Source organism: Budorcas taxicolor, chromosome 7, assembly GCF_023091745.1.
Source record: "Budorcas taxicolor isolate Tak-1 chromosome 7, Takin1.1, whole genome shotgun sequence".
Lineage (NCBI taxonomy): Eukaryota > Metazoa > Chordata > Mammalia > Artiodactyla > Bovidae > Budorcas > Budorcas taxicolor.
The window spans coordinates 70,601,306-70,624,310 of record NC_068916.1 but is presented as its reverse complement, the minus strand read 5'-3'; positions in this window follow the sequence as shown (position 1 = coordinate 70,624,310).

Sequence of the window (23,005 nt, the reverse complement as noted above, 5' to 3'; positions counted from 1 at the left end):
CTCCTAATGCCACACTCCATTCTCTTCTTTGCAATTCACTTAAATAAATGGATATTTTTTCCCCTTGGAAAAAAAAAAGGAAAGAAAAGGACTCCAGGTTGTAGGAGGAGATAAGCCAGTATTTGTTGACCCAATATTTATTGAATGGTTACTATGTGCCAGATACTGTCCTCATTAGAATCTCATTACAACTCTATGTAGAAATAGAATTATTTATATGTAGAAATTATATCTATGTAGAAATATGGATTATTATTCCTCATATTACAGATTAGGAAACTGAGGCTTAAAGAAGCTAAGAAATTTCCTTAAAGTCACACAGTTGATCAGTGAAGGAGCCAACTTTGCATCCATAACTGCCTGGCCCCAGATCCCACATTCTTTACTTCAAAACTGAACTGCTTGGTCCTCTTTTCTTTGCTAGTGTGAAATACAGAGAAATATTCACTCACCAATGAATATGTATCAGAAAAATTATGTCTTTTTTTATTGCCTCCAACACATACACACACCCTTCTGAAGAAGATGGGATCTGGTTATGGAAGGTCCTTTTATTAGTTGAAGCTGGTGATGGATTTGATAGGAAAATTTGAGAGAAATAACACTATATGCCACAGTGAAATTTCTCTTCATGGTAAAAGGTTGGGGAATTTAGAGGCCAGCGAATGATCTGGAAGGAAAGATACGCCAGGAAAACTGAGTACTGCAAATAAGAAATGGAGGGGACAAAGGATTCCTTCCAGCCCTCCTCTTATTTTCCCTTGTTCTCCAGCCCTCCTTGGGAAGACCTCAGGGATGAAGAATATCTAAGTGGTAGTGATGGTCATTACTGCTGCGTACCAAACTTCTCTTCCTCTACCTCCCAGACACACACAGTCGCATTTTCCTTTTAAGTTTAGTGTACCATGTGACTGGCTTCAGTCAATGGAATGTGAGCAGAAGAGAGGAGAAGAAATACATGTTACTTATGGGCACTGTATTCCCCTTGCTGAACTGATCATGGAACCATATATCAAGATAGAAACTCTATCAGTCTCTCTCCCTGAGGAAGCACACCAAGCAGAATCTCCCTGTAGATCCACTTTGGATATTTAGCGTGAGTGAGAAACAAATTTTGGCTGTGCTAAGACCCTGAGATGCAGAGACTGTTTGTTACTGCAACATCACTTAAATTTTATTGACTGATGCAGAATATTTCAGGTTTGTTCACTGTGGTTAAACTCTCTCTGTCATCTCTCCTGTGAGGTCCTCAGTTAATCCAACATCGTTCACTGATTCATTGTTGTGAGGGGATTCCTCTGAGGAAGCTCCAGAAAGATGTAGGATCTGTTGATATCTGGGTTTCATATATAGTTTGTATGCTTATCTACTTTTGCCTGTGATTTCAATTCGACAGTTTTTCCTTTTCTACCTAGTGTAACGTATAGGTCATTTTGTTCAACAGGTTATCTAAACATTTGAGGACTTTGGGGGACTTATGAAGAGAAACTGCTGTTGAATCTAATGTGTTTGGTGGAAAAGAGAACAAGATAAAATTATATACAAAAATTAATTGCCATAATCACCAAAAGGAACTTAAGTAAGAGTTATTGTCATTTTTGAAGGACTTCAATTCCACAACTTACAGAATTATTTCCTAATTTCCTTTTAATTTTACATTTTGACTCTTCCCTGCTCATTTAATAATACCATTTTACATAAGTTTCTTCACATTTATCACTTAATTCACTCCTGTAGATAATTCCCCTTTGAAGTGGCTGAAAAGTGAAAGTGTTAGTCACTCAGTTGTGTCTGACTCTTTGCCACCCCATGAACTGTAGCCCACCAGGCTCCTCTGTCCATGGAATTCTTGTGGCAAGAATACTGGAGTGGGTTACCATTTCCTTCTCCAGGGGACTTTCCTGACCCAGGGATTAAACCTGGATCTCCTGCATTGTGAGCAGATTCTTTACCATTTGAACCACCAGGGAAGCCCCTGAGGTAGCTGAGACAACTGTTTTTAAACATTATTTCTGTATTCATTTTCTCATATACTCCATCCAACAAATCTATGAGGTGAGCAATGGATCTTTCATTGCCTCATTTGACAGACGGGAGCACTAAGCCTAAGAGAGACCATGTGACTTGTATGCGGCAACAAAGTGGTGAAGAAAAACCTAAAAACTAAATCTCATGGCCCAGAGCATTAATTAAAAAACAGGAAGACCTCGATTGCCATTTAAAAAAAAATCATCCTCCACTTGAGAAAAGACTGAAAAAGAACGGGGAAAATGAAATGAGTTGTGTAAAAGGGCTGTGATTATGGGTGAGTGCTTATTGTTTAAAACATTTTCTTTAATGTTTTTATAATTGTGGTTTAAATATGAATGAATAAAAATCAGAAAAGGGAAATAGAAAACTTGATGACGTTTCATGGAAAGTGGTCTTGACTTCTGTGTTCCTAAGAAGGAAGGGACTGATTTCAGCTCAAATATTTCTGGAGTTCAAGATCCAGCCCTTGGTTAATTTTATCTTTATAAATTTGTCAATTCTGAGAAAAGAAATCAATAACTAATATGTATTGAACACTTACTATGCCTTAGGCACCAGACTAGGTGCTTTACATGGATTATTTTATTGTGTCCTTTGCAACTATCTGATGAGTTAGATAGGGTTATTGGTTCTATTTTACAGATAAGGACACTGAGGCTCAAAAAACTTGCTCACAGCTACGTGGCTAGAACACTGTAAGACATGGACTGCAGCCCAGTCAGCTTGACATCAGTGTTTAGGTTCATAATCACTGTGATACATAGCCTCTAAGCTATTCTGTTTGTCATTGGAGGGGAAGCCTGAAGACATAAAGCTCACATTTTCTCAGAATATAGATTTGTGTTTTCCTTCTTATATCTAGTTACATGACTTTCTTCTCACACCTATTTAGTTTTTTTTCATGTTCTGGATGAAAAGTAAGTGTCATCTCTAACACCACCCCCTATTGATTAGCAGCATCTGTCTGGTGTGTGGTATTGACAAAGATTCTAAGACTATAAGAAAAATTGCCATGATTGGATTTGCAATGTCTGCCATGGGCACAGGAGAGGGAAGGGTTGACCAGGTGCAAGCAATTTGACAGCCAGCATCTGAAGGTGGTAAAAAGAAGCATTTGGATAGCAGAGCTAGGACCCAAATCATTCAAGGGCAACAGAAGTGATTTTGACTCTAAACCAATCAAACGCGATTAGGGAGAAACCATGAGTCCCAGGTGAGTGATCGGAGCCTGGCCCATAACAGGACTTTATTACTCTCACCTCTCAATAGTAGAATCTTGCTCTTTTTCTCTGTTGTGCTTACTTATTTATTTGACAAATACCATATGCCCAATGGTATTCTACCAATGAAGGAAAATGTCTAAAACCACATGGACATAAGCTCTGCTCTCCTGTAGCTTATATTCTAGTGAGAATAAAAGCAATAAACTGGTAAAGCAGCAAAAATTCTATATAATAATTCAGTATTAAGTGCCATGAAAAAGTCACGCAGATAAGGAGATCTGGCCATGGGGGTGGGGTGCAGGGTGAGAGGTGAAGACTTAGGTAGGGATTAATGAGCGGAGGGTCTGGCTATCCAGTTGTCAACTTCACAATGACACTAGTACATTTGTACCCTCAGGCTCTCAGCTGCAATAAAGTATATGTTAACATGCACAGCTTAGCACACAAGATATCTTGGTTCCCACATCCTCTCCCTTCTGCTATGTGGACTTTGACTCACTTTCTTTAGCCATATTCTTTGTTCTTCTCAGTAAATCTTCCCTTTGTGGATTTTTTTGTGTATTTTTCAAATTTCCACAATGTTTTAATATATGTATTGCATCATTATAATTGTCTTTTCCTATGCTATTTCCCCCTCCTAGAGTATATTTCCCACTTCTCTAGCTCATGAATATGACTCATTCTCAAGATCTAGGTTGAGTTAACCCAAATCCACCTAAGTGGAGTTAGGTATCTCTTTCTGAGGTCATCATGATCCTGTGTAGACCTTTTTTTGGGTGTTCCAGTGACAACCTCTGGGACAACAGCCTTCTGACTCCAAAGCTTTTCAACTTCAGCTTCATCTACCCAGAATTAGTGATGTATGGGTCTTGTTGAAGGTTCCTTTGTAGTCCCAGTCCTAATTCAAAGCTTGATACATGCCAGGAACTCAACAGCTATAATACAGAGGAGATCATGGCTGGAGAGATGGGTCTGTGGGCTTGATACATGCTGTGTGCTTGACCCTTCACAGATCACTTACACTCTCTGAAGTAGTTTTCTCATCAATTTAAGGTAAAATAAAAACTCATTTTAAAGGATGATTATGAGGATTAAAGGAGATGACTCATATAAAACATTCTGTAAAATATCTGACAAAAACTTAGCCCTCATTTACTGCATATAAATGATAGTAATTAATAAGTTCAAAGTTGAATAATTAATAGTTGTGATATCAGTAGTATAACAGATAATGAAATATGGATGAATGGATGGATGAGTAGATGCTTCTGCTTTTGTGGTTACATCAATACTTGACTTGGAATGACTATGATGTTCTGAATTCCTTTGGCTTGGCTTCGTGTTCTTCTTGGTTATAGACTACCTAACATTCCTTCTGTCTCTAGCCTTTGCCTTTAGTATCCTTGCAGGATTTAATGACTATCTTCTTAATCCACCACTGTTCACAGTGGATTAACATCCAGAGATTTATCAAATAGAAGACTGACATCTGCATTATATACAGTTGTGCTAATTTTACTCTTTCATTCACCTTCTCTTTTTTTTATCTGCTCACCAATAACTAGTCATTTATGTGGCATTTAATGCTTTATAAATGTTATGAGGCTTTATATAGCACTAACTGAGAGGGATATGATAAAAAGAGTTTATTTGGTATTTTAAATCTGATTTCTCAATATTATCCTTTTGTTTCTCCTCAGTGGTTTGCATATTTAGGTCCAGCACCTGGGGTTTGGCCAAGCAAATTGTTATTGATGTGTGGAGTTAAAAAGGCAGGAACAAGAGGTTTCTTACTGTGCTAACTGGTAACTCTGCGTGCCTTAAAATAAATCACGCCTGGAACTGCCAAGCCATCTTGGTGTTCTGCTTGCTGATCTGTGAAGAGGCTTAGACCTTTTCCTGAGTGTGTCTTGATTCCCAGTCTGCTGGCTGCAGAACCCTCCTGGCTCATGGGCAGAGGGATGAACAGCAGCAAGATGGCCTCTGCCTTCAACATCTCTGACAGTCTCCTTCCTGGTTGGAAGGTCGAGCTGTGGCAGGGGTTGATGTGGGGTATAGGGCTGGTCATCAAAGCCATGAACACTGAGACACAGGCCAAAGAATATAGGAAGAAGCCAAGCCTGACTCCACAGTCCTTGATATCCTTCCTGATTCCAGAGCAGAAGGTTAAATCAGGAAAGATGTCAAGCACAAGGAAGCACAGAGATGTCAATGGACAGACATACCCACACACACATGCACATTTTGCTGACATTAAGGTCATGTCATGCTTTAAAAAATGTATAACATGGGGCAACAATGGAGAACAGACATAGAGAATAGACTTATCGACATGGGGAGAGATGAGGAGAGGGTGAGATATGTGGAAAGAGTAACATGGAAACTTACATTACCATATGTAAAATACACGGCCATTGGGCATTTGCTGTATGGCTCAGGAAACTCAAACAAGGGCTCTGTATCAGCCTAGAGGGGTGGGATGGGGAGGAAGGTTCAAAAGGGAGGGGATATATGTATACCTACGGCTGATTCATGTTGAGGTTTGATAGAAAACAGCAAAATTCTGTAAAGCAATTATCCTTCAATAAAAAATAATTAATAAAAATAAAAAATTTTTAAAAATACATAACATGGTGGAATGTACCTGATGTAGTGTCAAGAGAAAAAGTAAAGAGAAGAAACATACATACAACCTTATATGTGTATACATATATATGTAAATGATTAGAAAAAATGACTGGAAGAAAACAAAAATAATAATTGTATATTGGTTGCATCACATGCAAACATTATGACATTTTCACTTAAGATATCTTCTTTGTGTTATCTTTTTATATTCTCCAAATTTCTACCATGTTCTAATCTCATTTTTTAAGGTACTATCATTTAAGGCAAAGTGGTAAGACAAGAGACAGAGAGGATGAGAGGCAGAATATTTTAGGCAAGTTTCAGGGGATAGAAACCCAATTCAAACTGACTTGAAAAAAAAAAGTGTACTGGGTTACCATTAGGCATCCCGGAACCCCAGGTTTAGGATCCAAGAACTCCAGCAACAGCCTAGGGGTCCATGTATCCCTCCACCTCCCCTCTTCCCCTCCTCCCCCTCCTCTCCCTTCTTCCTCTCTGTCTCCCCCTCCCCTCCCTCTCTCCTTTTCTTCTCCTCCTCCCTCTCTGCCTCCTTCTCCTCCTCCCCTTCCTTCTCCCGATCCTCTTCTGTCAATAGTGCTAGAGGCTGCAGAGTAAAATGGTTGAGAGCAAGGCTCAGGAGCCAGGCCGTCTGGGCTCAAATTGTGCCTTCCCCACTGAGGAACTTTTTAAAGCTGGATTTATTTAACCACTAAATATCACAGTTTTCTCATCTGTGGAATAGGGATAATAATAATAGCAACAACAATTATAATAATGATCATAAGTATAAGCTCTATGAAGATTAAATGAGTTAGCATATGTAAAGCATTTAGATTAGCTCTTGGCATATGGCTGGGATTCATTAAATGTCATCTGTCACCACCACCGCCACTGTTATCACTTTCTTTGTTGACTACATTTTGAGGATAAGATCTCATCAATGACAAAATGGCTACCAGTTGCCATGCACCTACATCCTTTGAACTTAGCATCCTCGAAGGAAAGAGGGTTTCTCTTTGTCTATGTTCAATTATCAATCTCGTGTGTGTCCTCAGTCACTTCTGTTGCATCTAACTCTTTGCAACCACAGGGACTGTAGCCCATCAGATTCCTCTGTCCATGGGATTTCTCAGGCAAGAATACTGGAGTGGGTTGCCATTTCCTTCTCCAGGGGATTCTCCCCACCAAGAGATCAAACTGAATTCTCCTGCATTTGCAGGTGAATTCTTTATCACTGAGCCACCTGGGAAAGCCTCTCAGTTCAGTTCAGTTCAGTCGCTCAGTCATGTCCGACTCTTTGCGACCCCATGAATCGCAGCACGCCAGGCCTCCCTGTCCATCACCATCTCCCGGAGTTCACTCAGACTCACATCCATCAAGTCCGTGGTGCCATCCAGCCATCTCATCCTGGGTCGTCCCCTTCTCCTCCTGCCCCCAACCCTTCCCAGCATCAGTGTCTTTTCCAATGAGTCAACTCTTCGCATGAGGTGTCCGAAGTATTGGAGCTTCAGCTTTAGCATCATTCCTTCCAAAGAAATCCCAGGGTTGATCTCCTTCAGAATGAACTGGTTGGATCTCCTTGCAGTCCAAGGGACCCTCAAGAGTCTTCTCCAACACCATAGTTCAAATGCATCAATTCTTCGGTGCTCAGCCTTCTTCACAGTCCAACACTCACATCCATACATGACCACAGGAAAAACCATAGCCTTGACTAGGCGGACCTTAGTTGACAAAGTAATGTCTCTGCTTCTGAATATACTATCTAGGTTGGTCATAACTTTTCTTCCAAGGAGTAAGCGCCTTTTAATTTCATGGCTGCAATCACCATCTGCAGTGATTTTGGAGCCCCCCAAAAAATAAAGTCTGACACTGTTTCGTTTCCACTGTTTTCCCATTTATTTCCCATGAACTGATGGGACCAGATTCCATGATCTTCATTTTCTGAATGTTGAGCTTTAAGCCAACTTTTTCACTCTCTTTTACTTTCATCAAGAGGCTTTTTAGTTCCTCTTCACTTGCTGCCATAAGGGTGGTGTCATCTGCATATCTGAGGTTATTGATATTTCTCCTGGCAATCTTGATTCCAGCTTGTGTTTCTTCCAGTCCAGCATTTCTCATGATGTACTCTGCATAGAAGTTAAATAAGCAGGGTGACAATATACAGCCTTGACGGACTCCTTTTCCTATTTGGAACCAGTCTGTTGTTCCATGTCCAGGTCTAACTGCTGCTTCCTGACCTGCATACAGATTTCTCAAGAGGCAGGTCAGGTGGTCTGGTATTCCCATCTCTTTCAGAATTTTCCACAGTTTATTGTGATCCACACAGTCAAAGGCTTTGGCATAGTCAATGAAGCAGAAATAGATTTTCTTCTGGAACTCTCTTGCTTTTTCCATGATCCAGCAAATGTTGGCAGTTTGATCTCTGGTTCCTCTGCCTTTTCTAAAACCAGCTTGAACATCTGGAAGTTCACGGTTCATGTATTGCTGAAGCCTAGCTTGGAGAATTTTGAGCATTACTTTACTAGCATGTGAGATAAGTGCAATTGTGCGATAGTCTGAGCATTCTTTGGCATTGCCTTTCTTTGAGATTGGAATGAAAGCTGACTTTTTCCAGTCCTGTGGCCACTGCTGAGTTTTCCAAACTTGCTGGCATATTGAGTGCAGCACTTTCACAGCATCATCTTTCAGGATTTGAAACAGCTCCACTGGAATTCCATCACCTCCACTAGCTTTGTTTGTAGTGATGCTTTCTAAGGCCCACTTGACTTCACATTCCAAGATGTCTGGCTCTAGATTAGTGATCACATCATCATGATTATCTGGGTCGTGAAGATCTTTTTTGTACAGTTCTTCCATGTATTCTTGCGACCTCTTCTTAATATCTTCTGCTTCTGTTAGGTCCCTACCATTTCTGTCCTTTATCAAGCCCATCTTTGCATGAAATGTTCCCTTGGTATCTCTAATTTTCTTGAAGAGATCTCTAGTCTTTTCCATTCTGTTCTTTTCCGCTATTTCTTTGCATTGATCGCTGAAGGCTTTCTTATCTCTTCTTGCTGTTCTTTGGAACTCTGCATTCAGATACTTATATCTTTCCTTTTCTCCTTTGCTTTTCACCTCTCTTCTTTTCACAGCTATTTGTAAGGCCTCCCCATACAGCCATTTTGCTTTTATGCATGTCTTTTCCATGGGGATGGTCTTGATCCCTGTCTCCTGTACAATGTCACGAACCTCAGTCCATAGTTCATCAGGCACCCTATCTATCAGATCTAGACCCTTAAATCTATTTCTCACTTCCACTGTATAATCATAAGGGATTTGACTTAGGTCATACCTGAATGGTCTAGTGGTTTTCCCTAGTTTCTCCAATTTAAGTCTGGAAAGCCTCTCAGGAGGCTCTAAATGACTTGGTCTGGTACCAAGCCCAGACATGAGCCTGTCACTAGGCCCAGGAGGTCAGGGTAAGGTAGATTGGCCAGCCTGGGTCATGAGTATTTCCTATTGTGGGGCTGAAACACTGTAATTGACAACCTCACCAGGGCCTTAGAGAATGAAAGAGGTCCCCCAGAGGAAAACAAGAAGACTGTGAATAGGCAATCAAAAAATTATTGCTATTAAAGAGGGACTTTCTTGAATTGAGTCTTCTAAACCTCTTGCTATTCAATCACAGAAACTGGTGATAAAATCCTTATGGTATGGCCTCAAATTGGATTCCATAGGGCCACAACTTGCAGTGGAAAAGTGGGCTCTATTCCAGATAATAAAATGTAGGCTGGGGTGAAATGAACAAATATGTAAAAAACTACCCTTTCCACCCATGCTCAATAGATTGATGGGCACATGGCATCTAGACACCTGAAAACAATACCTTATCAGAGTTAAGGTGTTACAGGTTAGAGTGAGGGAGACCAGTTAGAAACCATAGCTGTCATCAAGACAAGAGATTTTGGTGTCCTGAACCAAAGGGAATAGAGAGATATGAGAAGATGGGAGTAAGCTCAACAAGACTTAGAAGAAGGTTATGAGGGGAGAGAGGAGTCCAAATGGTGCCCATAGTTTCCTCTCTAAATGAATATGATTTAATGAGATGGAAATACATGGGGAAGAACAGGTTGGAGACAGAGGAAGATGGAGGTGAGATGAAAACACCAAAGCCATTCCCTACCAAGGGGTATCACATAGCCTTCTCCTAGAAGACTATGACAGCAGCGCTGACCAAAAACTGTTAAATGAGCCCTGGCAATTTCTCCATGTTGACACAGAAGATTGAAGACAACTGTTTTGTAAGCAAAACATACTCATTCTGACTTTAACATCACCAGGTGTTTCTTTTTTTCACCAGGTGTTTCTTAACGTTCATTTGCATGCGGGTGAGTCAGTAAACAAAAGCCCTGGGCCACACAATGCATTTGCAACGTTTTCAAACTCAGGAGAAAATCTGCAGTTTTTCAGTAATCAACATGATCAGCTCAAACAAACAATTTGTCATGAAGTAATCTGTGTAAATTACTATAGTGAGAATATTTTCTATCATCTGCATGGTTTTACGGAAAGACTTTCTTCTATTATTTAATCTCTTGGGCTTCAGGGAATTGTTTTATAGTGATCTAATACAGCAGAAGCTGGGTTTACAGTACTTGTTAGAAGTGATTTTGTGTTCTCTCTCCTTGGCTTTGAGGCTAAAATAATGGATGCACAGAGCAAGTCCAGACATTCTTGAGAAAATTGGAGGAAAAGGGAATCAAGCATAGATATCATTCACATTCTCAAGGCCTTTTAAGATTCACGTGCTAATTTTAAAGATGGGCATTGAAAAAGAAAAGCACAAAAACATATATAAGATTGCTGTTGTTCAGTCACCAAGCCATGTCTAACTCTTTGCAACCCCATGGACTGTAGCATGCCAGTCACCCCTGTCCTTCACTATCCCCTGGAGTTTGCTCAGATTCATGTTCATTGAGTCAGTGATGCTACTTAACTATCTCATTATCTGCCACTCCCTTCTCCTGCTGCCTTCGATCTTTCCTAACATTTCACATTGGTGAGTCTTAATTATTATGGGTTTTAGGCACCTTTGAGAATTTTATGAAACTATGGAAACTACGCCCAGAAGAGTCCACATGCATGTGGATACATGTCATATGCAACAGAGCAAGAACTCATGGGATGCTTTAAGCCCATCTGTGTCCATAAGGACACCTACTACTGTCCAGGAATTTTCATTACCACTCATCTTCATTGCTATTCACTTTAATTATCAGTGTGAGGACAACGAATAGATGAACACCATGGTCCATGTACTAGTGTATATAGCACACATTTCTTGATTGTCCGAAGCTTAGTATGTGGTCTGATAGCCTAAATTATCAGAACACAACTGAGAACCCAAAAGGAAGCAAGGTTAAAACTACAGGAAGACCATGTACTAAAACTGAAGCACTTCCCTCTAAGAGAGTTACTCGGGTGCCATGCAGGATTTTGTTTTTCACAAAATTCTAATAAGTTCAGCTATATGCTTTCCTAGCCACCAGCAAATCAGACAATGGAAATTGGGCTGCTATAGATAGTTATACTTATCACCTCAAGAATTCAGCTTATTGAGAAACTGACAACAAGGAAAGAGGGGGGAGAAATTCTCAATGAATTTGTCAAGGGCCCACTTTATACCTGCCTTAGAGCTAGGTGCTATGGATAGAAAGACGAGTAATTTCAGGTTGATTTAGGAATTGGGGATTGGTGAGAAAGAAAGAAATAATCTCAATGTAACATGATAAATGTTTCAGTAAAAATATGTACAAGTTGCTAATTTGAGAACAAAAGAAGAATTATCAGGAGCTGCCTTTGGAGCCTAGGAAGACTTCAGTCTTCAAGGATGAGTCAGACTTGACCAGGTAGTTATAGGAAAGAATGACTTTCAGATCAAGACGCAGAGTTGAGTTTGGACAGATGAGTGGTAGGTAGGTGAAAACAAGCAGAGTTGGCTGAGCAGCTGTAAGGGGCAGATGTAAGGGGCAGATGTGCATAGGTGAGTATAGGTGTGAAGTTTGGATGGGAAGGAGTGAATTAGTGTCAAGAATGGAGGGAACCCTGCGTCATTGTATAGCAGCCCTTAAATACTAAATAAAGGGATTTGGACTTTATAAAATAGGCAGTAAAGAGCCAATAGAGGGTTTTCTCACAAGATAAGACCTTGAAGGAATCAGATTTATGAAAGATAGCTCCAGAAGCAATTTGGTGGATAAACTAGAGCTAGCATTGATGGGACTGGCAAGGCAGTTGGGAAACTATTACAATGGTCTGATTGTAAGATGAGGAGGACATGAACCAAGGCAGTGTTGGTAAAGATAAACAGAAGCATGTGTGCACACAGGTGTGCATATGTGCAAGAGGAAGAAAGAAAGAAAAGGAGAAACATTATTTGTGTGCATGTGTGTTGTATACATATGTTGATATGAACTAAAATCTTCAAGCCTTGGCAAGGTGTTGAGAAAGAGGAAGGAAGAGAAAGAAGCTCAGTAATTTCATTGTATATATAAGCATGATATTTATATCCTGTCACAACCTCACATATTTGGATCTTTGTTAGTTTAGAAGACATGGTTATTTGAGTGGCACAATCTCAAGTTTGCCTTTGAAATATCTATAAAGATTGTGGTTACCAAACGCCAAACCATAGGCTTTCCATATTAGAATTCCTTGGTGTTGTCACTGAAAACAGATTCCTGGGAACTTACCACAGATATAACAAATCACTTGGGGTGGGAGCCCAGGGAATTCACATTTTTACTAGCTAGTTAAATGCCTCTGCCAGGAAGCTGTGACTGGGAAAAACCACTGTTAACTTTCAGTCAACTTGAAGAAGGATATATAAATATTCTGAAGAGTAAATCTCTCACGCAACATTCAAGAATGCATACACTACCAATGTTTTCAGTATACAAAAAGATATAAGGCCCTCCATTTGATACCACGTTTGAGGGGGCCTCATCTCAGAGTAACTGCATATGCTTTAGACTAACTCATTGCATTTCTCTCTGCGTATTCCTTAATTAAGTCTCTTCAGTAATTTACCCTTAGCCTAAAGCTTTGATAAATATCAATGAGTAATAGGCCAAGCTAAAGCTAAGCTGTCTGCAGAAAATCATCAAAGGTCCTTTTTTTTTTTTTTCTCTTTACCTCCCACCCTAGGTGAGCTCATCCAGTCCTGTTGCTTAAATAGCATCTAGGTGCCGATTACTCACAAATTTCTATCTCCATTGTGAGCCTCTCAGCTGCACTTTAGGGTCATATATCCAACTGTCTCCTTGTCATCTCTAGTTGGCATCTCATACGAATCTCAATTTTAAGAATGCTGAAAAGTACTGAACTCTTAAATCACTCCACCTAACCTTTTCCTCTCCAAGTCCAAGCTTCTCAACCTGAGCAAATGATACCACCATTTACCCAGTCACTCTAGCGAAAATCCTAGGGGAGATCAGTCTCGATCCCTCCCTCTTCCTAACCATCTCCTTCCACATTTACTTCTAAATCTTGTGACTCTTACTTCACAAATGTATTCCAAATCTGCCCGTGACTCGTCACCTCTACTTCTATGACCTTGATCCCAGCCACCACCATCTTCTGCTTTATTTAATAGGAACTGGGACAATTTCTCCTCCAAGCCATTCTGACACTGAAGTCACAGGATTCTTAAAGAGGGCTCTATATTACAGAACCTCATGCCCTTGCTAACGATCCCACAGTGGTGTTTCAGTGCACTCAGAATCATATCCAAATCCCTTTCCAGGGTTTCCCTTCTCTTCCATCTCATCCAGGCCCTGTCTCCTTCCAATCAAATGGACCTTACTCCAGGTCCTTGAACACACCTGACTCCTCCCCATTGCAAGGTCATCACTCCTGCTCTTTCCAATGTATTCAATTCCTCAAAGGCTCCTCCTCCAGCCTGAGTTAAATCTCTTTTCCAAGAGGTTTGCTCTGCTCAGCTAAGATTCAGCACACATTTTCTGTAAGGGGCCAGACAGGAAATATCTTAAGGCATGCAGGCCCTCAACTCTGTTTTTGTAGCAAAAGCATCCATAGAGAATATGTAAATATGTGACTGTGTTTCAATAAAACTTTATTTACAAAAATAGGCAACATGCAGATCTGGCCTCTCAGCTGTAGTTTGCTGATCCCTGACCTAAATCAGAGTATGACTTGTCTGTTATTCCTTCTCAGGGCTTCTCATGAGTCCTAAACATGTGCCCACTGCCTGTCTGTCACTAGTCTCTTAACTCCATGAGGGTAGAGAGCTCACACTCTTATATATTCCCGTCAAATACACAGTTCCTGGTAGAATGTTTGCTGCAGTGAGGCCTCAGTAAATACTGGTTGGATAAAGGAAGAAAATGACAACTGAGGAAGGAAGGGAGAATTTCTCTTTGAAGTCCAAGCACATTTTGTAGAAAGGCAGCAGCCATTGCTGGCCCATACTTTTTAGCTCCTCTTTCTCAACAGAGTTCTTGGGTGAATCACTTACTTATTTATCACTCTGTTCATTCTGCCATTCACTTAGTGATGCAGTGTTAACTAATATCCAAAATATGAGTAATGGCAAAATGGCAGGCTGAGGGTTCCTTCCAGATCTCTGTTCCTAGAAGCCTTCTTTCTGATTTTTCTTCTGGGAGGCCAGTGGAAGATTTAAGCTTTGTGAAGCAAAATTGAGAGCCTGAAGTGATCAGTAAAAAAAAAAAGCCAGGAGAGACACCTCTCAGCCAATAAGTAGCCCTGCCTTCTCTGCCTGATTCATTACCCTGAAACAGCCCTCAATGTCACTCTTCACTATTTCTCCACTTGGACAGATGAAATGCAAATAATTGGGTACACTGAAAATTTAGCACCAACAATACTTTGAAAGAGATGCCTCCCTGAGGGTTGTGTGTCCCATTCCTTCTCCCTCCCCCCCGATCCCTTCCCCGTCTTCCATCCTCCTCCAGGCTGACTGGAACACCAGAGAGGAAGCTGAGAGCTGGGCAGTATTAAAGATCGTCAACTAAAGAGCTCCTCACCAGGCAGGATTACGTTTAATAGACAGCAAGAGTATTCCTGCTAGCTCCAGTTAGGTTTCATCAAAACTGTGCCTAATTAAAATCTTCAATTTAATTATGCTTGTCTGCATTACAAATTTTGATCAAACTGCTTCAATGTGGTGCAAGGAGAGACGTTCCTTCACATGCAAAGTGAACCCATCCTGAGGCTAGCTAGCTCTGTGTCCAAAAATCTCTTGGGATACCCATGTCAAATCCAGATTGCCTTGACCCTCCCCAATCTTGGAATGTGGTGAATCACCTACGGCTCAGGGAATTGGCAACTGTTGCTCTGCCCACATCTGCAAGAGTTGTCCTGGAGCCACACAGAAGCTGACAGCTGTCTTCCCCCACTCACCTCCCCCTTCCCAGCCTCCGTTTCCTCCTCTGCTTTTGAAATACCCCCATCTCAGGAAAAAATCGCACCCAATCTGTCAAGGAAATATGCTGCGGGACTGACGTTCTGGCAATCTGTTTCACTTTCAGCTTGTTAATGGCCCTACAGAGAACTTTAGAGTCCTCGATTCCCAGAGTACCAAAGTAAACAGAGCCCTGATCACCCAGCCCAAGGCATCCTCCCCCTCCTTCCACTCATGGCCAAAAGCACTGCCAAACTCAGTTTCCCAACACTTCTTTCTCCCTTCCAAGGCCCTTCACTCCATCCCGTAAGGTCCAAAGACTTGATGTCACCCAGGCAACTCCCTCCACCATACACCGACTGAGCAACCAGACCTTTCCTGATGGTCGCACCCTCAACAAAATATCCCTACATGCGATCCCAATCCCTCCTCTAAGGTTTCTCCTGTTACCTGACTAGCCAATCTGATGATCAAATTTCTGCCAAAACAACAAAAGCAGCAGCAACAACAACAACAAAAAACTCATGAAAAGAATGCTCCCTATTGCTGAAGTCAAAGCGCGAGCTTCCTTCCATGTGGGTGTGCCTGGGATAATTTGTTTCTATGTGAAGCTACAGGCTAAACGCTCCTTGTCATCCTGTAGAGTCAGTTTTACTCAGAAATAATTTACACTCTTATTTGTATATTGTAGAGTAAACGGGAAAATTCATACAATCTATTAAGACAGAAGGGAGACTTAAAAGGTAAGCCTGCAGGGGGCTGGCCCCAGGCCCGTTGAGTCTCAGTCAGTTTCCTTCATCTTGGTCAAAGAAGCACATGTGGTCCTGGTGATGTATTTCTCACCATGTTAACATGTGTCCCTCGCTGGGAACTCTGACACCAGAAGATTTTATTTAAAGTGTGACCATCCCCCCGGGGAGGATGCATGCCTCAGTCTACTTCTTCCTCATCCACTCCCTTCAGCTCCACTCTGAAATCATCAACTGCTTGATTGGACAGTTTCACTTGAATGGCCTGCCATGGCCTTGAAATGAACTTGTCTACCATTCTACACCAGTACCATCAAACCTGCTATCCCTTGTCATTAAAGGGGTCCCACTTTCACCAGGCACTGTGTTGGAAAACATAGCAGACATCCTCAACATTATTCATCAAATAAGTAAATAAATCATTAAGAGTTGCTTTTGTGTTGTTGTTTCAAAACCACCACATAATAAATCCTTACCTGTTCTTTAATGAGTTGGATTGACTGGATTTTAGTGTTTCTTTCTTTAAAGCAAAATGCTTCTGGTTACTGATTCTATTTGAGCACGTACTCCATAATAGTTTAGGACAAGATGTTTCAACCTAACTTAATAATCCTCTTTTCACCAAGCAAGGCCGTTGCCAAGTCCTCCCAGCACATCCTTCTGTTCAGTCACTTCAGTTCAGTCACTCAGTTGCGTCCGACTCTTTGCAACCCCATGAACTGCAGCAGGCCAGGCCTCCCTGTCCATCACCAACTCCCAGAGTCCACACAAACCCATGTCATTGAGTCAGTGATGCCATCCAACCATCTCATCTTCTGTGGTCCCCTTCTCCTCCTGCCCTCAATCTTTCCCAGCATTAAGGTCTTTTCAAATGAGTCAGTTCTCTGCATCAGGTAGCCAAAATATTGGAGTTTCAGCTTCAACATCAGTCCTACCAATGAACGCTCAGGACTGATCTCCTTTAGGATGGACTGGTTGGATCTCCTTGCTGTCCAAGGCACTCTCAATAGTCTTCTCCAACACCACATTTGAAAAGCATCTATTCTTCAGCGCCCAGCTTTCTTTATAGTTAAACTCTCACATCCACGCATGACCACTGGGAAAACCATAGCCTTGACTAGATGGACCTTTGTTGACAAAGTAATGTCTCAGCTTTTTAATATGCTGTCGAGGTTGGTCATAACCTAGACATAACCAAGGAGTAAGCGTCTTTTAACTTCATGACTGCAGTCACCATCTGCAGTGATTTTGGAGCCCAGAAAAATAAAGTCTGACACTGTTTCCACTGTTTCCCCATCTATTTCCCATGAAGTGATAGGACCAGATGCCATGGTCTTAGTTTTCTGAATACTGAGCTTTAAACCAACTTTTTCACTCTCCTTTCACTTTCATCAAGAGGCTCTTTAGTTCCTCTTCACTTTCTGCCGTAAGGGTGGTGTCATCTGCATATCTGAGGTGATTGATATTTCTCCCAGCAGTCTTGATTACAGCTTGTGCTTCTTCCAGCCCAGCATTTCTCATGATGTACTCTGTGTAGAAGTTAAATAAGCAGGGTGACAATACACAGCCTTGATGTACTCCTTTTCCTATTTGGAATCAGTCTGTTGTTCCATGTCCAGTTCTAACTGTTGCTTCCTGACCTGCATACAGATTTCTCAAGAGGCAGGTCAGGTGGTCTGGTATTCCCATCTCTTGAAGAATTTTCCACAATTTATTGTGATCCACACAGTCAAAGGCTTTGGCATAGTCAATGAAGCAGAAATAGATGTCTTTCTGGAACTCTCTTGCTTTTTCCATGATCCAGCGGATGTCAGCAATTTGATCTCTGGTTCCTCTGCCTTTTCTAAAACCAGCTTGAACATCTGCTGAAGCCTGGCTTGGAGAATTTTAAGCATCACTCTACCAGCATGTGAGATATGTGCAATTGTGCGGTAGTTTGAGCATTCTTTGGTACTGCCTTTCTTTGGGATTGGAATGAAAACTGACCTTTTCCAGTCCTGTGGCCACTGCTGAGTTTTCCACATTTGCTGGCATATTGAATGCAGCACTTTTACAACATCATCTTTTAGGATTTGAAATAGCTCAACTGGAATGCCATCACCTCCACTAGCTTTGTCCGTAGTGATGCTTTCTAAGGCCCACTTGACTTCACATTCCAGGATGTCTGGTTCTAGGTGAGTGATCATACCATCGTGATTATCGGGGTTGTGAAGATCTTTTTTGTACAGTTCTTCTGTGTATTCTTGCCACCTCTTCTTAATACCTTCTGCTTCTGTTAGGTCCATACCATTTCTGTCCTTTATCGAGCCCATCTTTGCATGAAATGTTCCCTTGAGATCTCTAGTCTTTCCCATTCTGTTGTTTTCCTCTATTTCTTTGCATTGATCACTGAAGAAGGCTTTCTTATCTCTCCTTGCTATTCTTTGGAACTCTGCATTCAAATGGGTATATCTTTCCTTTTCTCCTTTGCTTTTCACTTCCTTTATTTTCACAGCTATTTATGAGGCCTCCTAAGACAGCCATTTTGCTTTTTTGCATCTTTTTCTTGGGGATGGTCTTGATCTCTGTCTCCTGTACAATGTCACGAACCTCCGTCCATAGTTCACCAGACACTCTGTCTATCAATTCTAGTCCCTTAAATCTATTTCTCACTCCCACTGTATAGTCATAAGGGATTTCATTTAGGTCATACCTGAATCGTCTAGTGGTTTTCCCTACTTTCTTCAATTTCAGTCTGAATTTGGCAATAAGAAGTTCATGATCTGAGCCACAGTCAGCTCCTGGTCTTGTTTTTGCTGACTGTATAGAGCTTCTCCATCTTTGGCTGCAAAGAATATAATCAATCTTATTTTGGTGTTGACCATCTGGTGATGTCCATGTGTAGAGTCTTCTCTTGTGTTGTTGGAAGAGAGTGGCCAGCACATCGTAGGGCTCAACAAATGTTAAGCATTAATAGAAATAATACTATATAAAAATGTATCACAACATGGTAAAAGATGTCAGTGTATGGTATGCAAACAAGAACAGAAAGCTAAGAAAGGCAGAGAGACAGCTGAGAGGTCAGGAGAGAGCAGTGCCTCCTACCCTGACAGTGTGGTAAGACACACCGTCCAAGGAAATTTAGGAAGGTACCCAAGAGACTTTGAGGCCTGCTTGTGGCCAGACCAACCAGCTTCCCTAGAGCTTGAGGTTTTCCTTTGGCAAGATGATGCTGACTTGAGAGCGGAGTCCAGTGGAAAAGTAGACTCGTGCTAGGGTAGTGGCGGGTGCGGCATGAAGCCAGAGGCCCGAAATGAAAAGTACAAAAGGCATTATGGAGGGGGCATTCAAGTATTTACAGAGTGAATTAATTACAACAGCATCTTAATGGCTAAAACATTTACTGAGAGCCTGCTCTGAGCTGAGTAGTATTTAAGTGCTGTACAGCAATTACCTGTTTAATCTCTACCACAGTCTGGAAAGGGACCTTTCATTATTCTAACTTGATAGATGTGAACTGAACCCCAGAAAGGGTAAGTAATCTGTGCAAGGTTGCACAGCTAGAAAGCGGTAGAGTTACAGTCTGAATCCAGAGCTTGAGTATTTAATCCTCAAATCTTTCTTCCTCTTACTTAAATGTCTACATTGTTATTTAATTTTTCTTTTTCCTCTGACAATGCTTCAACTTTACACTCAGCAAACTCTTTGAAGGTAGAGGTAGGGCCTCAGAGTTCTTTTCTTCTCAATGACCCACCCAATACCTTCTAATGTAAATATGTAATAAATGGGATTGATTTATTGACAGAAATATTTGTTAGTTGCCACATTGAGAAAATCAGGCACTGTAGCAAGGAGGGGAAACCTGTCTAGAAAGGATCACTCAATATTATCTGGTGAAGTCAGTGTACTGTCAATAGGCTGTATGTAATAGTTTCTCCTGGCCCACTCAGCACTGCTGTTTCTATTGCCTGGCACTCTCTTTTCTTACCTCCACCCTTTTACTGGTTTATTTCCTCCAAGAAATACTTAATAATCTTCTATAGGCCTTAGCACAGATGCTTTTTCCTCCAGGAAGCCTTCCCTGATTCCCTGAAAATTTGGGTTAGAAGCTCCCATAAAATCCTATACTCCTCCCACCAGAACACTTATCCCATTGCCTTATAATGATCTAGTTCACTCTTCAGTCTTTCCCAAGTAAATCATAAGCTTTTTGAAAATAGGGTTGTCCTCAGCACCTAGCTGGAGAAGGCAATGGCACCCCACTCCAGTACTCTTGCCTGGAAAATCTCATGGCAGAGGAGCCTGGTAGGCTGCAGTCCATGGGGTCGTGAAGAGTCTGACACAATTGAGCGACTTCACTTTCACTTTCCACTTTCATGCACTGGAGAAGGAAATGGCAACCCACTCCAGTGTTCTTGCCTGGAGAATCCCAGGGACGGAAGAGCCTGGTGGGCTGCTGTCTATGGAGTCACACAGAATCGGACATGACTGAAGCGACTTAGCAGCAGCAGCTATATCCTTTCAAAATTTAGGTAAGGAAGTGGGGAGCTACTCTACTTCCCTCATGGGATTGTTGTAAAGATTTGTTAGGATGCAAAACAGAACAGTACCTGGCACATAGTATCTGCCCAGTAAGTGTCAGATGCTATTATTGTTTTATAGCATCAGCTGGTATTTGAGAGTAAAATTTTCCATTTTTACTCATACAGAGTAACTCTGCCTGAACACTTTAATGTCATTGGTAAATTATTACGCAGTCAACATATACAAGTAATACTGCCAGTAATACATGCAATTAATTAAATGTATGGAGATGTTGACATCTTGGGAGCAAAGTCAGATTGATTGGCAAACCCCAGCTAATCCCCACGAGTGTGGTCTAACTGGCTGCATGAAGCAGGCAGGTTTTGGCTGGACCAGAGGATTCATCAAAAGTTTCAGATCCCTGGCTCAGCAACAGTTCTCACTCCTCAGCACCTTTCCAATTCAGTTCACACAGCTGAAAATTAAAACAAGCTAACAAGAGCCATAAAATTTTGATACCAACAAAATGTTCTTAAATTTTACTCAGCCATAAAGCTGTTTATGACAGGAGAGAAGAAAATCTCCCTCTCATTTTTTAAGCTGTGAGTAGCAATGTTAACAAACAATGCAGACTGTACGTTCAAGAACAAAGTTTGAAGCTGCGATCAAATAAATTAACAACAGAGCGAATCTGACATATTTAATGATAAACCTTTTTACTGTGCTGTGTGGTAATTAGACAAAATGAGAAGTTCACATAATGGCTGTAATTATTTAGTCATATTACTTTCATACTGTCAAACCAAACTTTCATGGATTTTCTTTATTTTCTTAGTTCTGCACTTATAAAAAGCCCCAGTGTTGACCATTTTCTCTGCTGCTACTTAAAATTTCAATGGACTCTAATTGCAAAAAGGCATAAGGCATAATTAGACATCAGAAAACACACACTGGAACACAGAGATCTGGAACCCAGGTCTCCATGTCCTGTGCTCCCCCATGCTTCTCTGCCTCAAAGCAAAAGCTCTGAGAACCACCTGTTTTTCTTTTCCAGTCTGTGAGGTCAAACCTTCCCCCTTACTTCTCATTCTCTCCCGAGATAAGAGTTTCTGAACAAGAAGATTGCAATAGCCCCTTTTCCATAGAATGATCATTAACCTCATTTGGTGACACTGGCTGCTCTAACAAATAGATCCCCAATTATGTGAAAGCTCTAACATAATAGAAGACTATTTCTGCTCTCTTAACAACACAAGGCAGGTGGTGTCCCTGACTGGCATGAGACTCTCTTCCATCCAGTGATCTGGGGACACAGGTTTCCTTTTATCTTGTGGCTTCGCTGTTCCCTAGAGCTTTGTCTTCATTGACTGCACTCAACTGGCAAAAGAGCATGGATAAAAACCTTGCTACTTCTTAAAAATCTTGACGCTGACATTGCACCCATCACTGCCATTAGAACTTGGTCACATAATCACACACCTAATTTCAAAGGAGACTCAGAAATGAAGTCAAGCTGTTTGCTCAGGAAGAGAAACAGGCTTTGATGTACAGCTTGCCATCTCTGCCCTTCCTGAAATCAGTGTGGAGATGAGGAGGTAGAGTCAGCAAACCAGGGGTAGGATGAGGGGTATGAATGAGGCAGCAAGGAGCACAAAACAAAACAAGACGCTATAAGACTCATTACTGGGACCACTGGAAAATATGAGTTTTGTCTGTATAACAGTATTAATGCTAAATTTCCCAAGTGTGATAATTATGTTAACCTTATTCTTAGATGATAGCCCCCAAAATGCTAGGGGGTGAAGTGCCATAGATGGTTTCAACTTACTCTCAAATATGCCTCCTAATGCACATACAGAGAGACAAAGCCACAGAGAGAGATACATACAGAAAGAGAGAGAGAGAGAGAGAGAGGCAGGGTGGAGAACAAATGTGCTTAAATATTAACAGTCTGTGAATCTTGATGAAGCCTATTCGAGGAGCAAAGGCCTACAGGTATGACAAAAGCAAGGAAGGACACAGTATGCTGAAGACAGGAAGCGGGTCAGGGTGGCTGGAGAATAAAATGCCCAGCAATGAGGGCAGGAGATGAGTCTAGAGAAAGGTCAAAATCATGACAGGGCTTGCATAGTGTGAGGCTTGACTTTATCTTGCAGCCAATGAGGACCCATTTAACAGCAGGCAGGGATAGGTCTGGTGAGTCTTTCAGGTAGAATGTACTCAATGATTTAAGAGAAACAATTCTGGATGAAGGGATGCAACTTCATTCATTTAACAATTTCAGGTGCCAGCCCTGTGCTAAAGACTATAGATAATACAGAACTAGGGTAGCCACCAGATATGTGGAAGAGCAAAATCAGACATGGTTCCTGCCTTCTTGCAGTTAGGGTCTAGTGAGTGGAGATACACATCAAGTAATAATCGTAAGGATAAGTGTGAAATACAGCTGT